The sequence below is a fragment of the Etheostoma spectabile genome, chromosome 13 (genome assembly GCF_008692095.1).
Source record: "Etheostoma spectabile isolate EspeVRDwgs_2016 chromosome 13, UIUC_Espe_1.0, whole genome shotgun sequence".
Taxonomy (NCBI): Eukaryota; Metazoa; Chordata; class Actinopteri; order Perciformes; family Percidae; genus Etheostoma; species Etheostoma spectabile.
In genome coordinates this window covers 16,221,129-16,234,106 of record NC_045745.1, presented here as the reverse complement: position 1 = coordinate 16,234,106, position 12,978 = coordinate 16,221,129, and the positions used below count along the sequence as shown (strand labels likewise).

Here is a 12,978-nt window from a genome sequence, read left to right as displayed (position 1 = left end):
GAGAGAGAGAGAGAGAGAGAGAAAGATGATGCATGCAGGATATTACATAACACTCTGTCAGACCAGGAGAGAATCAGGGAGGAAAGGAGGGAAGAGAAGAAGAAGAGTTGATGGGATGAGAGCATAAATGGAGGAGAGGTCAGGCAGTGACGCAGTCTGTGAATGATGAGAAACCATCCTGACTCTTCCTCTGCATGAACCTGATGAAGATGACAGCCTCACTGCCACGCCCTCTGGTTTGAGTCGTTGAGAGATGCTGCTGCTGCTGCCCCGGACCTCTAGAAAAAGAAATCAGACACACCACAGATGAATGAAGATTCAGTTTACAACAGGCCTAGGTTAACTTGGCCTTAGTCTATATCCACGACTTCCGGGATTTCTCCGATGCTGTCAGAAATTCCGGATTTCACTCTTTTTGTCCGGATGTCCGTTACCTTCCGCTTTCTTTGTGTTGTCATTTTAAACTCCGGTGGATTTGTGAGGATTACCTGCTCCTCAGATCTCTGCAGGGTAAATCCAGACAGCTAGCCAAACTATCTGTCCAATCGGAGTTTTCTGTTGTACGACTAAAACAACCTTTTAACATACACATGTTCCACCAAAACAAGTTCCTTCCCAAGGCTTTTTTGCAGTGGCACCGTGGCTCCGTCCGGCTCTAAGCGCCCCCCCAAGACAATTGTGATTGGTCGTTAGAAATTCCAATAAACCAGAGCACCATGGAGTAAAGCAAAGGCTATCTTACTGAACACAGCAGTGAGCAGCCTGCCTGCTGGCTCCATGAGTGCCATCTAGTGTTGTCAGTAAACACAACTAACGGTTCATGAAGCTTCATTTGGACATTACGGCGATGGGATAAGTAGTTCCTTCACTATTAAATGAATGTACGTACACAGTCTTGTACCTTTGACATTTTTTTGAATTTTCTGTTCGTTTTTCTGCTCAAAATTATTGTTCTATATGCTTATGAGTCATATAGAGCATGGTCTAAAACTCTTTATATACACATTTTTCCAGACGTCAAAAGGAGAAATGAATGGTAAATTTACCAGCCCCTCTCAGAGGAGGGGCGGGACTGTTGAGCTCTATAAGTCGTCTGTTTAAGCAGTGACAACTCTTATTTACAGAACGTTTATAATGGCGGCGCCCTCTAGTGGCTTACCTATAATTACACATAATGGTGATGGGTGAGGAGGGGTCAAACAAATACGGGACCTTCACCAAGTAGACCAGGATTTGTTTCCCATTTGTAAATAAAAGTTAATGGGGCATTTTTGTTTACTTTGTGGAACAAACTAAACTATGGCTCGTTCTGTGTTACCTGCATAACTGGAAGTTAAGTAACGTGGGTCTTATTTCCTAATGAGTCAAATTAGAGGGTAGGAATAAACAACCTATATTGCGAATGGTTTGAAGGACTTGTTGTAAATAATGGGTATACTGTAACATGAAAGATAGATTTATAAGCCAGAGGCCCCAACAGGTGCTGACACATGCAGGCTAGAAATGAAATCCTGACTACGTGAAAAGTTGGACTGTTGAATTCTCCACGGATCAAATAAGATTGGAGTTAATCATTACTGTAGGGATTGATTTTTATGATGAAAAAACCACACAATCAGCTCCTGCACGGAGAAGATGGATGTTCAGTACATGTGAATAAATAGACTTTGTCATTCTGATGTGTTTGTTGACTGTGATTTTGTGCTTGTGTACTGTGATGTTTGAGAGATTACAAACCAACCCCCCAAATCAAATGGGAGCCATAATCCCAAATAATCCTATAGAAACCTCTGCTTTCCCAACAGGCAGTCAGTCATCTGGCTAGCTAGCTTCATCAGATCTCAACTCTCACAGTCATACAGTCAGTCAGTCATTCAGTCAGTCAACTAACAAGCTGGACTATCATCCACTTTGTTTTTGGACGCACTCCAACTTGGCCCAGTTGTCTTGAACCGTGCCCGAGCATGATTGCCCCCCCCCCCCACTGCTGCACTCACACTGCAATAAAACAATCAGGGCCAGAGCATGCTTACGTCATTACATTGTGGGATTTGTCGAATATAATTCTTGTTCATCTGTAAGGTAAAAACCAGACCCTGGCACGTTTAGCAATCACACTAGTCAAACAAAATCAAACATGTTCAACAAACTGACCACTTGCACTACAAGAGGCACAAGATTCAAGATTTCTTTATTGTCATACCACAGTACACGTAGTACGAAATTACGTGCAAAATTCACAGCTTAAAAGAATACAGCACAGAAACAATTAAAAACACTGTTGAGTTATTATTTATATGAATTCAAAAAAATAAATGCTTAAATGCCTACATGGGTTTGCAGAGCATGTAGAGTGGTAAATATAAATATACATTTATAGCGTCTAAAAAAAACTTTAAAACATAAATATCTAGATACTAGATACATACAGTTGGAAAGAGTATAAAGTATAAATATCCGTCTTTAAAGTGAAATAGTGCAGTAGAGAATGAGGTGCATTCCAGACAGATTATTTTGTACATAAATAGTCCGATTGATTGGACTGTGTTAGTGTTTTGTTGTTCAACCGTCTGACAGAGTGGGGAAGAAGCTGTTGTTGAACCTTGGGGTCCTTGCTCTCAGACACACCCGTTTGCAACTATGAGTTTTAATAAAAAGGTGTGTCCACAGAAGTCGATCTTATGCTTGCTTGTGTCTTGTGCTGTTCTGGATGTATTTTTAGTTGAGTTTATGTATTTTAAAGGCCCATCTAAATGGGCATTGCAAATTAGCTTTAGATGTGGTATGTGATGACATTGATTCATGCTGTATACTTGTGCCTGTACAAGTAGACATAACATTTAAATATAATAGGTCCTGGATGGCAGTTGACATCACAGACTGATGATATACCCACAATAAGAGGATTTTAGAGGACATTTTCCCTTTATATCTCAACTAGCATTTGATGACTTTTAAAGTGTTTTAAGGTTTGGGCATGTCTGTAACCCAACGACACAGGATTTGTAACCCCGTATACATTATTATATGATCTTGGAAAAGAGCATGAAAACCCAATGGTGCCTCATTTAACCCTTTTCATTCCAACGGCCTGCTGGCAGGTCTTGGAGTTGCACAACTTGGGTAGGACTGGAAAGCTGAGACTTTTGTGGATTCAATGAGAGCAATTGTATTCCTATCTGATGATGTTAATCCCCATTGAAGCCATATCAATTAAGTGAGACCATTTTCTAAAAAACTTTACTTTATAAAATAGTGTGACCTCTAGGATAATCACAGCATCATGAATCTGTACAACCATAGACACCTGGGGCATTCACAAGATGTAGGGCTTTCAGGACTGAAGATTCCTTTCAGCAAAACACAGAAATGTGAAGCATGAAGGAAATTACAAGCATGGCTCCTGTTAAAAACAGAAAATAAACAGGCTGATAAATAGAACTCTATGAATAAATATATATAAGAACAGAATAAAAACAATTCCAGCAGAATATTTGTCTGTACGACTATGTGATGTATTGCACTTGCAAACGAATAAATAGAGTTGCACATTTGCATAGCAAAGCACAGTTTAGTGTTTTTTAGTTGAGTTTAATAGAGGCCATCCAATTACTATAAAATGCAATTCTTGGAGAAATCTCAAATGTCTAAAGTGTTTGATACCAAATCACAGCATGGATTTTTTTCCTGTTACTCAAGGTCTTAAAGTGGTAAATTTTTTAAAGAGTAATTTTTGGACTTTTCTGCCTTTGTTTGATAGGAAAGTTAGGTGAGAAAGGCGAAGACATGCAGGAAATCATCACAAGTTGGATTCAAACCCTGGACCTGTGTGTCCAGGCATGACCCTCTCAGTGTATGTGGGATTTTGAAAGGGATTTTGGACAATTCTTTATCAATTTTAAAGTGGTCCATAACACGCCACTCAACAGAAGGAGCTACCCAAGTAAAAACATCCCAGATGTCATTGCGACAAAAAACAGCACAACATTTATCTTGCTATTTCTGAGGTAGTCACATTTTTATTTGGTGGTAGAACCCTGATGTCACAGTGTGAATGACGTATGCCTTGTGTATTTTTTTATTCTCAGGTAATGGCTTATCTATGGTGCAAATTTTTGGATTAATTATGGTTAGTTTGTAGATCACTAAGGTAATTTGTTACCTCATTTATATGTTGACATATTGTTTTTTAATTTGTTTATGTATTTGCCTGTCTTGGTCTTTGAACACCTTGAGTCCATGTTGGAAATAACATGTCATTCATTAGGGGTGGGGGAAAAAATCGATACAGCATAGTATCGCAATATTATATGTGACAATGCTGTATCGATACACAGACACCAAGTTTAGATATTTCATTATATATATGTGTTGGTCAGTTTGTCTGCTTCAAAATCCCATTTTGCAGCAATAAAATTGAAAAGATATGAACAAACAGAGAAATGTATCACTTTAGATGAAACACATGTTGTCAAAGTTTCCTTTTGGGGACATCATTTCAAATTGGAGTTGGAAGTTGGAAAAAAGGTAATAAATTGCAATATATTGCAGAATATTGCAATATGTTGAAAATTGCTATAAGATTGCATCGTGACATAAGTATCGTGATGATATCCTATCGCAAGGCCTCTGGTGATTTCCACCCCTATTATTTATTGGATTTACTGCAATGTATTTTAAAAATCAAGTCAAAAGGTTCATATGACAGCAGCACATGAAGGCAGCAACATCAGCAGCCCTGATGCCTGCAGATCAGACAGGCTTTTTGTTTTGCTCCGGGCAACTGATTGGCTGAGCCGGTTGGGAAGGGGGCGGGGCTTGTTTCTTAGTCCTGGCACCAGTCTGCTCTGCAAGCAGCGAAAGGTGGAGAGATTTCCCCCCCCTCTCACACTCTGTCTGTCACACACACATACACACACACAAACACGTATACACACACACGCGACCTGTGACTGAAACGGGACACATCGAAACGGTGAGTGGAGTGCATTATTTTACAATTCATAGCCTACCTGATATATGATGTGTCATCGCGTGATTAGCGTTGTTTACTGTAGGCTATCGTTGCGCTGCGCCATCCTCTCGTGCATTGCTAAATGAGCGGGGAAATTCATTCATGTCATATTTATAGCGTTATTTTTGTCTCTCGCTGCAGTGGCATGGCTTTGGGCCTATATTTAGCTTGTTATATGGCGGACAGGCCATTTGACATCGTGGTGCACGCACGGTCTTTCCCATCTTAATGGTGGAGGGCAGTGGGCGTGTGAGGGGGGGATTCTGTGTCTCTCATGCAGAGGTCCGTGGATTCATGTCTCTTTGTTATGTGGGTGCCGCAGTCAGGATGGTACACCCCCCCCTGCTGAAATAGCACCAGGCTATAGTAAACCAAAGATATTCCTGTACTATCCCGACATGAGATCATAGTAGGCTGCTCCTCAGTAATCATTAATGAGTGTATAGGGGCCTCATCGCATCTAATGCTATAGAATTTAGAATGTATCCTCTTTAACCTTAACAGCCCTATAGCTATTGCAGTAACCTATAGATTATGGTTGTTGGTGGTATTGGTCTCTATGTCATTTTTTACTACAGAAGTGTAGTCCTCGAAGGCAGCAGGTGCAGCTCTAGAGCAGTCAAGGCCTTGTTATATAAAGGCATTTTTTTTCTGATGTTACAGAGGCAATACACCAGTTTTAAGAAGAGTCCGTGATGTTCTATAGGGACCAAGCCAGTCGTTATACAATACTACGCCCCATCTCCACTCTACACACACACACACACACACACACATACACACACTTAGTACACAACTACAGACGCACACACTGCATCCTCTGTCTCTGTGTGGATTAGCACACATTGTTCTACGTCTTTCTCTCTCTGGCTGTTTCTGGTTTTGATCACATGTGAAATTTAAAGGGATACTTTGCTGATAGTCATCCAACGTTGTATCATAAAAATGTTGGCAGTATGTGTAAATGAACTATGGTAAACTTACCAGTGCCCAGTGATCTCCCTACTCACAGGCCAAGAGCAGAACCTCCAGGTGATGCCTTTGACGGAATACTTGTCACTTGGAAGTTTGCTGCTGCATGGCCCTGAACTACAGACCTCACCTACGCACACAGACACACACTTAGACCGAACTCAGATCAAACTGTAAAAGTCAGCAGCACTGGTCAAATATCAACCCAAGATTATATAACTGTATTGCCTTTTTCCCTCTTATTCTTTTTTCATAGAATCATAATTCCGCTTACTCTTTAACTGTAAGCCTGTGCGAGATTGTTTGTTACAAGCCAACCGCTTTTCTGTGACAATACGAGTTAGTTTATTAGTCCAGTACAGCGCAGTGCATTCTGGAAGTTGTAGGTTTTATACTTTTTGAGCAAAAAGGACTATCATACACTCACAGATTGTAGTTTTTAGTTTGTATACCATCTTAATTCTTATGGTTAGTTAAAATCTCTTTAATAACGGCATAGAAAAGAACAATCACTAATCATCCTTTCAATCTATAAATCTAATCGCGAATTGGCACAAGCCTAATAAAACAGCTTGTTTTCTCTGTTTTCTCTGGTCATGTAGCACCATTTTCCAAAATGTTTGTGCCTTTATACTGCTTAGACAGCCCAGTTTTAGGAAAAATAAACCTCTTTCTTGCGGTAAAATACTTCTTTAAGGTGTTATGTTTGGTAATAGTAAATGTATGGTAAATTAAATAATAAATGGGCCACAGCACAGACACGCTGTAGTAATAATATTGGAGTTGGAACATCTTAATTCTCCCCTTACATTTCCCTTACAGTAGAAGTGGCTCTAATGCTCACACTTCACTGAAGCTACATAATGTTTAAAGTCAAAACATGGCTGCACCATTACATAAAATGAAATGTAATTGTCATTTTAGCCTGATATGCTTGGTATCTTCAGAGAGTTTAGGGGGGTTCCTGCAGGGCTGAAGCCGTCAGTCATTTTTCTGGCAGTCTTTGTGCGTTTCTTAGACACTTTGTTAGACACTTTTCGGCTCTCCAGCACTGCCTACCTGTTGCCTTGTTACCGCCTGTCTCTGCCTATCACTCATATGTCTCACTGTATTTAATCAAAGATCCCCTTGAGTTTTAACTATTTATTTTTTGACATAACTACTAGCCATGGACTAGTCATAATCGGTATTAGACTATGTGATAACAAATAACATCTGGTTATAAATCTTATTATTCTATGCAATTTTACTTAAAGCTATAGTGTGTAATTCTATCACCCCCATGAGGAATTCAAAGTAATGACAAAAAAACTGTCGGCGCGTCCACATGATACAAGCCTTCTGTGATAGCGCACAACCCCCACCCGTAATTATATTCACTCGAGTTTCTGCACATGAAAGTCACCGGATGACACAATCTATTGAACAAAGCCATAGTGAGAAATACAGAGAGTTGTGTTGAGCTGATAGTCTTAAAAAAAAAAAAAAAGATAATCTTTTGGGCATTTTAGCCTTTAATAGACAGGCCAGGTGTTGACAGGAAAGGGGGGAGAGAGCAGAGGAAGACATGCAGTAAAAGGCCACAGGTCGAACTTGAACCCTGAGCTGCAGCGCCAAAGACTGAGCCTCTGCATATGGGAGCCCGCTTTGCCAGGTGAGCTACCCAGGCGCCCAGGAGCTGATGGTCTTCAATAGCTTTGTAGCAACTCATTTGGCAAAAGCTTGAATGTGACGGACGGTCATTAATATCAAAAAGTTACTCACCAAAGCCTAAAAAAGAAAACTCTAAATAGGGGCGACCTCTAGCTTACCCAGTAGAGTGTCCTAAAGGTGAGTGTCATACATCACTGTTTCTGTCCAGTCTTCGACCTTGAATGTGGACCATGTAGATGTGAAATTAGATTAGACCTCAGTAATTCAGCAACATTTTTTAAACAATTTAGCATTGAAGACATAAAGAAAAAAATCTGTGTTACTAGCAGACAGCAGGCCTATTCTTGTTGCCTGCCATTTCATTACCGTTAATTTAGAGATGTTCTGATATCGTCTCCGATACTGCCTAAAACGCTGGTATCGGTACCGGGAAGTACTGGAGTTTATGCACCAATCCGATACCACGTAATAAAGCCCTAAAGAAAATCTATGTTAAAGTAGTTTATTGATGTTCTTCCTCCGTTATAACTGAACTAACTGTCAAACTGGATAAAAAAAAAAAGGAAGTTCTGTAGCGTTGTTTGTGTTTGTTCATGTTTCACAAAGAGTTTAACCTGAGCTAGTCCGACAACAAAGATAGAAGTCATATCACATCCATACAGGGATATTAGTATACAGCTGTTAAAACATAGTCAAATTTATAACACACTGGTATCGGCTCAGAATCGGTATCGGGGAGCAAAAAATGGCATTGAACCATCTCTAAATGAAATGACAGTGTGCTTTACCCCCAATGCCCCTTCCTTGCTCAGATTTTTAGCAGGAGTCCTTCTCAAACATCTTACATTTAATGGGAAATAATCTTTGACAGGTCAGTGATAGACAGGCATGTCAGAAAGACAGACAGCCAAGAATAAAAATGACACATGGAGATGAAAAGAAAGAAAGAAAGAGAACATCTAGCTGGTTTCCTCATGCAAAATGACTTACAATGCATACAGAAGAAACTCATGCTTTATTTCCTTTATCACCATCGTAGCAAGATGGCAGGAATTGTAAAGTGAAACAAAATTTTACAATACTATTAGAATCAGACTAAGGAACAATGTGGCATGCTATTGTATTCTAACTTTATCGTCTCTGAAGAATATAAAAAAATGTATAATATAAGAATCTAAAGAAATACCAGGCAGATGGTTTCCGTGCTAGAGATTCAGTGACACCCTGTACTGGGTTAGGCTTGTGAAGGTGTGTTCAGATTGAATGGGGAGCAAATTATAAAGTGTAGATGTGTATGAACATGAATTGGGCCTTAAAGATGAACACATCTGTGTCAGTGAAAAAAAGAATGTCATCTTTGGTGAAAAATATGTCTCTTCAAGATGACCAAATAAGCACAGATTAGATTAGATTCAACTTTATTGTCATTACACATGTACAGGTACAATGCAACGAAATGCAGTCGAGGTTGATGGACTTTAAGCGAAGTATGAAAAAAGTTTAAGCTAAGTCTGGTAGCGTGGTGGTGAGCTAGGCAAACTAAGTTCTGATATGTTGGATTGTGGCCAATGTACTGCAGAGTGGGAGCAGCTTCACTGGAACGTCCATACCCAGTGGCACCTTCTGTTCCAAAGGCTAATCGTGACTGGTTACCTAGACTGGGTTTGGGAAGTCAGATGCAATTTCTGCAGTTGTGTTTGCAGTGAAATATAAATTTTGAGGTACCATTTTTTTTTAACAGATTTGCCAATGCAGCTCTTTTGGTATCCTTCAGTGCCTGTAGCACAAAAAAAGACAAATGACAAGCACAAGCAGGATGCTGGATGGATTATCAGAAATGTTCTAATGCATGACTGTTGTGATGATGATGCCGTGATTTGTGCTTTAGAGATTGGTGGGATTACATGCAATCCCTTCTAGATTATCAGCAGCAGGCTGAAAGTCAGGCTAGCAGCCATCCAACCAGGTGTACTCAACGTCCCCTTGTCAGGCGCCCAGCCATCCAGAGTCACTTAGATTTCCACTGAAACAGCCAGTCAGCCAGTCACTCAACTGGTCAAACCTTTACTGTAGAAGTAGTTTTACAACATAGTAGAACCCGACCGCTAAGGATTTTTAAAGCCGTAATGATACAAATATTTGGTTATTTAATTCCGATATATCGGTCGATATATATATTTAAAAACGATAATCCAGAAACACCTGACAAAACATAAACAGATTTTAGTTATTTGTAGTTATTCATGAGTTCTCACTAAAATAATATGATAATAATTTGTTTTATTGTCACAACAGAACAGAGGATCAAAACATATTAAAGTTCTGATAAATAAAATGTATAAAAATACAAATTTAAGATATGAAATTTAAAGTCCTTTAAACAAAAAAACAACAACAACAAAAAAATCAAGGTTTCCAACAGGGGCGTTGTAGAGCGCCCTCTGGTGGACAAACTATGCAACGCCAACGCTCATAACGTGGTTGACCGTCCGTTTGTATTTTATTTTTTAAATATCCATTCATCAGAATCCTTTATTTGTTATTATAAATGATTCAGTCAGTGCAGCAGAGATATGATCTAATAGTGGTGCAATCCCTCAGGCAATCTCTAACCCATAATAGCAGTTTGTAAAACATAAGAACCTTGGGGTCAAAGAGCTAGGTGACTCTGATAGCACCCTCCAGCCATAAGAAGATCTTCCTGGAATAGTGAAAAAGCTGCTTGATCATAACCTACCGTGAGAAGGAACAGGGCAGATGGGAGTTAGAAGACGATTATTTGTTACTAATATATATAAATACCTGTGTACAGCTGACTCAGCCTCTAGTCTGAATAAATAAATAAGGACCATGTCTACAGAACAGGACTATGTTGTACTGGTTGGACAGTATAAAATATATAAATAAAGAGAACAGGATACAACTTTTCTTTTGCTTCTTTGATTCTTTCCGTTTTGTTGTCTCCATCTGTTTCTTAACTTACATCGTCACTCTGTTGATATATATATATATATATATATATATACACACACGATGTATGCTACTTAGGGCTTGTCTTGTGGTGGACCTGTGCAAGTGGCATTGCAACTGGCCAATGAAATGATGATCATTATAACGTTTCAAGCCAATCTACTGTAAATCAAACACAACTAAGACACGCAACCAACAGACGGGACAAATCGCTCCACAAAATAAACAGAATATTGCATACTTATCGCAACACTTTCAATATATTGCAATAACGATATTGAGCCGATATATCGTGTACCCCTCTTTGGTACCCAGCCCTACTGCCAGGGATAGGTAAGAGAAGATAACGGGATGCAAATTGCAGATAGTGTCAATGCCGACGTAACAGTCTCAGCACAGCCTGGTAATGAAGACACTAGGAGACAACTTTTCATTCATGCAATGTTCCCTTTTCCCTATGAGTCTGTGAACCAAGTGAAGTTGGCCTCACACCGTGCTGACGAAAATAATGGGTGTAATCTGTTGCAAGTCTTTCAGGGCATTTAATGTGCAGTAGTAATTTGTATTCATTATTGATGGCCCTAGAGAATTATGTAAGAGCTAAGTAATCTGTAAGAATTGCTATTGCCACAGTGGGATTTAAGCACCTGAAATCCCTGCGGACATTTTTTTTTTTTTTGCGTCTGATAGAATAAGTTGTCACTGAAAGAAAACTGAAAGCAACATTCTGCAAGGGATATCGTCCTGCAACATATTCTGTCAATAGTGCAGTGTGTTCTCTTTCCTAAATGTGTCTGCAGCTCGTGTTCTTGCTGATCGGTGACTTGTTTTTTTAGAGAGCTGATTGGCCAGGAGATGGGCTATGTTATACAGCTTGAACTTGAACATGCTGCTGCCTCAGTTTTGGTTGCCATGGTGATCTCGCCTGGTTAAAAGTGAATCACCCTTGTGAAAATGAAAGGATTTCACAAAGATCACTCACTAACACGGTGACAGACAGACAGACCCTAGCATTACCAGGGACCTCTGTACTGACTCAATCCGACAACAAGAGTGTTTCAGTAAGGGGGGCCACGCCACAGGGTTGGGTTTTAAATAAGCACATTACCCAGAAATACTCTTGGGAGATGAGCTATTGTTGTTGGATGAGCCAGATACTCACTGTAAGTAAACAGTAATTAATATGTGCCACCGGTAGCCTGTCAAGCCAGACCCACATCAAGATGTTGGGTCTGGGAACTCACCATTGGGGCTCAATCTGAGGAGTGGAATAAACGGTTGTCTTTCAAATCCAATAGCAATAGGATAGCGCTTCAACCAGAGCAACGCTGGTTGGTAGATTAAACTTTTGCCGTATCCGGTCAGTAAAACTCCGAACACATCTTCCTTTTTTAAGAATGACTTCAGTGCTTAACTCCAAGTCTTCTAGAGTTGCGACCAAAGCCGATTCTAAAGACAATCTTCATTGTTTTCCAGTAGCAGCAACTCAGCTGTCTAGGCTGGACAATTCAGAGAGAAATATGAATCACGATTTTTTTTGTTTAGAATTGATATCAAAGTTCTCTGCCGCGATTGTTTTGACCATAACAAAACAAATTGGCAGTACCAAACATAATTCTTTTGGCACCTATAGCACATTGCGCATCACCACAAGCCCGTAAACATAGAGGCCTCAAAGAAGAGAAGGGAGAGCATTGCAAAGGTTGGGAGCGCTTTAAAACCTATTTTATACAGTCTATGTTTAAAAAAGAAAAAAAAAGTGAAACAAAGACACTAACCTAAATCTTAAACTGCAGTGACAACTGGAAAATCTTGTCTGACAAATTCATGGAACAGCAAGAGACTCGTTGTTTATTAACGGCTCCTTGACGGCAGAGTAATCAACGCCCGGTTTTGTCTAACGTTACATGAGTAGTTATGTCTGCCATTGTTTGCCCTTTTATGGACATAATGCGCAAAAATAGATATTCCTATATATTCTAACTTGTGGATTTTTTAGAACAAATTCGAACGTCGTTTTTGGCCAGTTTTGACAGCCCTTTTTTTCAGAGGTTATCTGGCTTTCACTTTCTCTTGCATGATTGGAAGGAGTAACTGTAAGTAAATAGCTTTTTGAATAAATAGCTATTGCTTGTAGAGGCTAAGCCCAAGCTTTAAGCCCCTGAGGTGCCGTTCCACGGGTAGAGTAATTAACGCACTTATTTTGCCTTTTTGATCAATGAAATTCCAAGTCATATCTGCAGTTAAAACCTTTGGTTCCATTCATTTCAATTAGATCTTAGTTGGGTTTCCAGACAAATCACCGCTTGTGTGTGTGTGTGTGTGGTGTGTGGTGTGTGGTGTGTGTGTGTGGTGTGTGTGTGTGTGTG

The 12,978-nt window shown here is 39.7% G+C and overlaps 1 protein-coding gene across 6 annotated transcripts in view; it reads left to right on the top strand.

Moving 5' to 3' along the window:
- The first annotated feature begins 4,788 nt into the window (after positions 1-4,788).
- Positions 4,789-12,978, top strand: part of LOC116700276 (microtubule-associated protein 4) — an 89,356-nt gene continuing 81,166 nt past the window's right edge. For all 6 annotated transcript variants that reach the window (XM_032533323.1, XM_032533326.1, XM_032533325.1 and 3 more), the window contains exon 1: positions 4,789-4,975. The gene's annotated coding sequence lies outside the window, so the exon portion shown is untranslated. The remainder of the gene's footprint in view (positions 4,976-12,978) is intronic.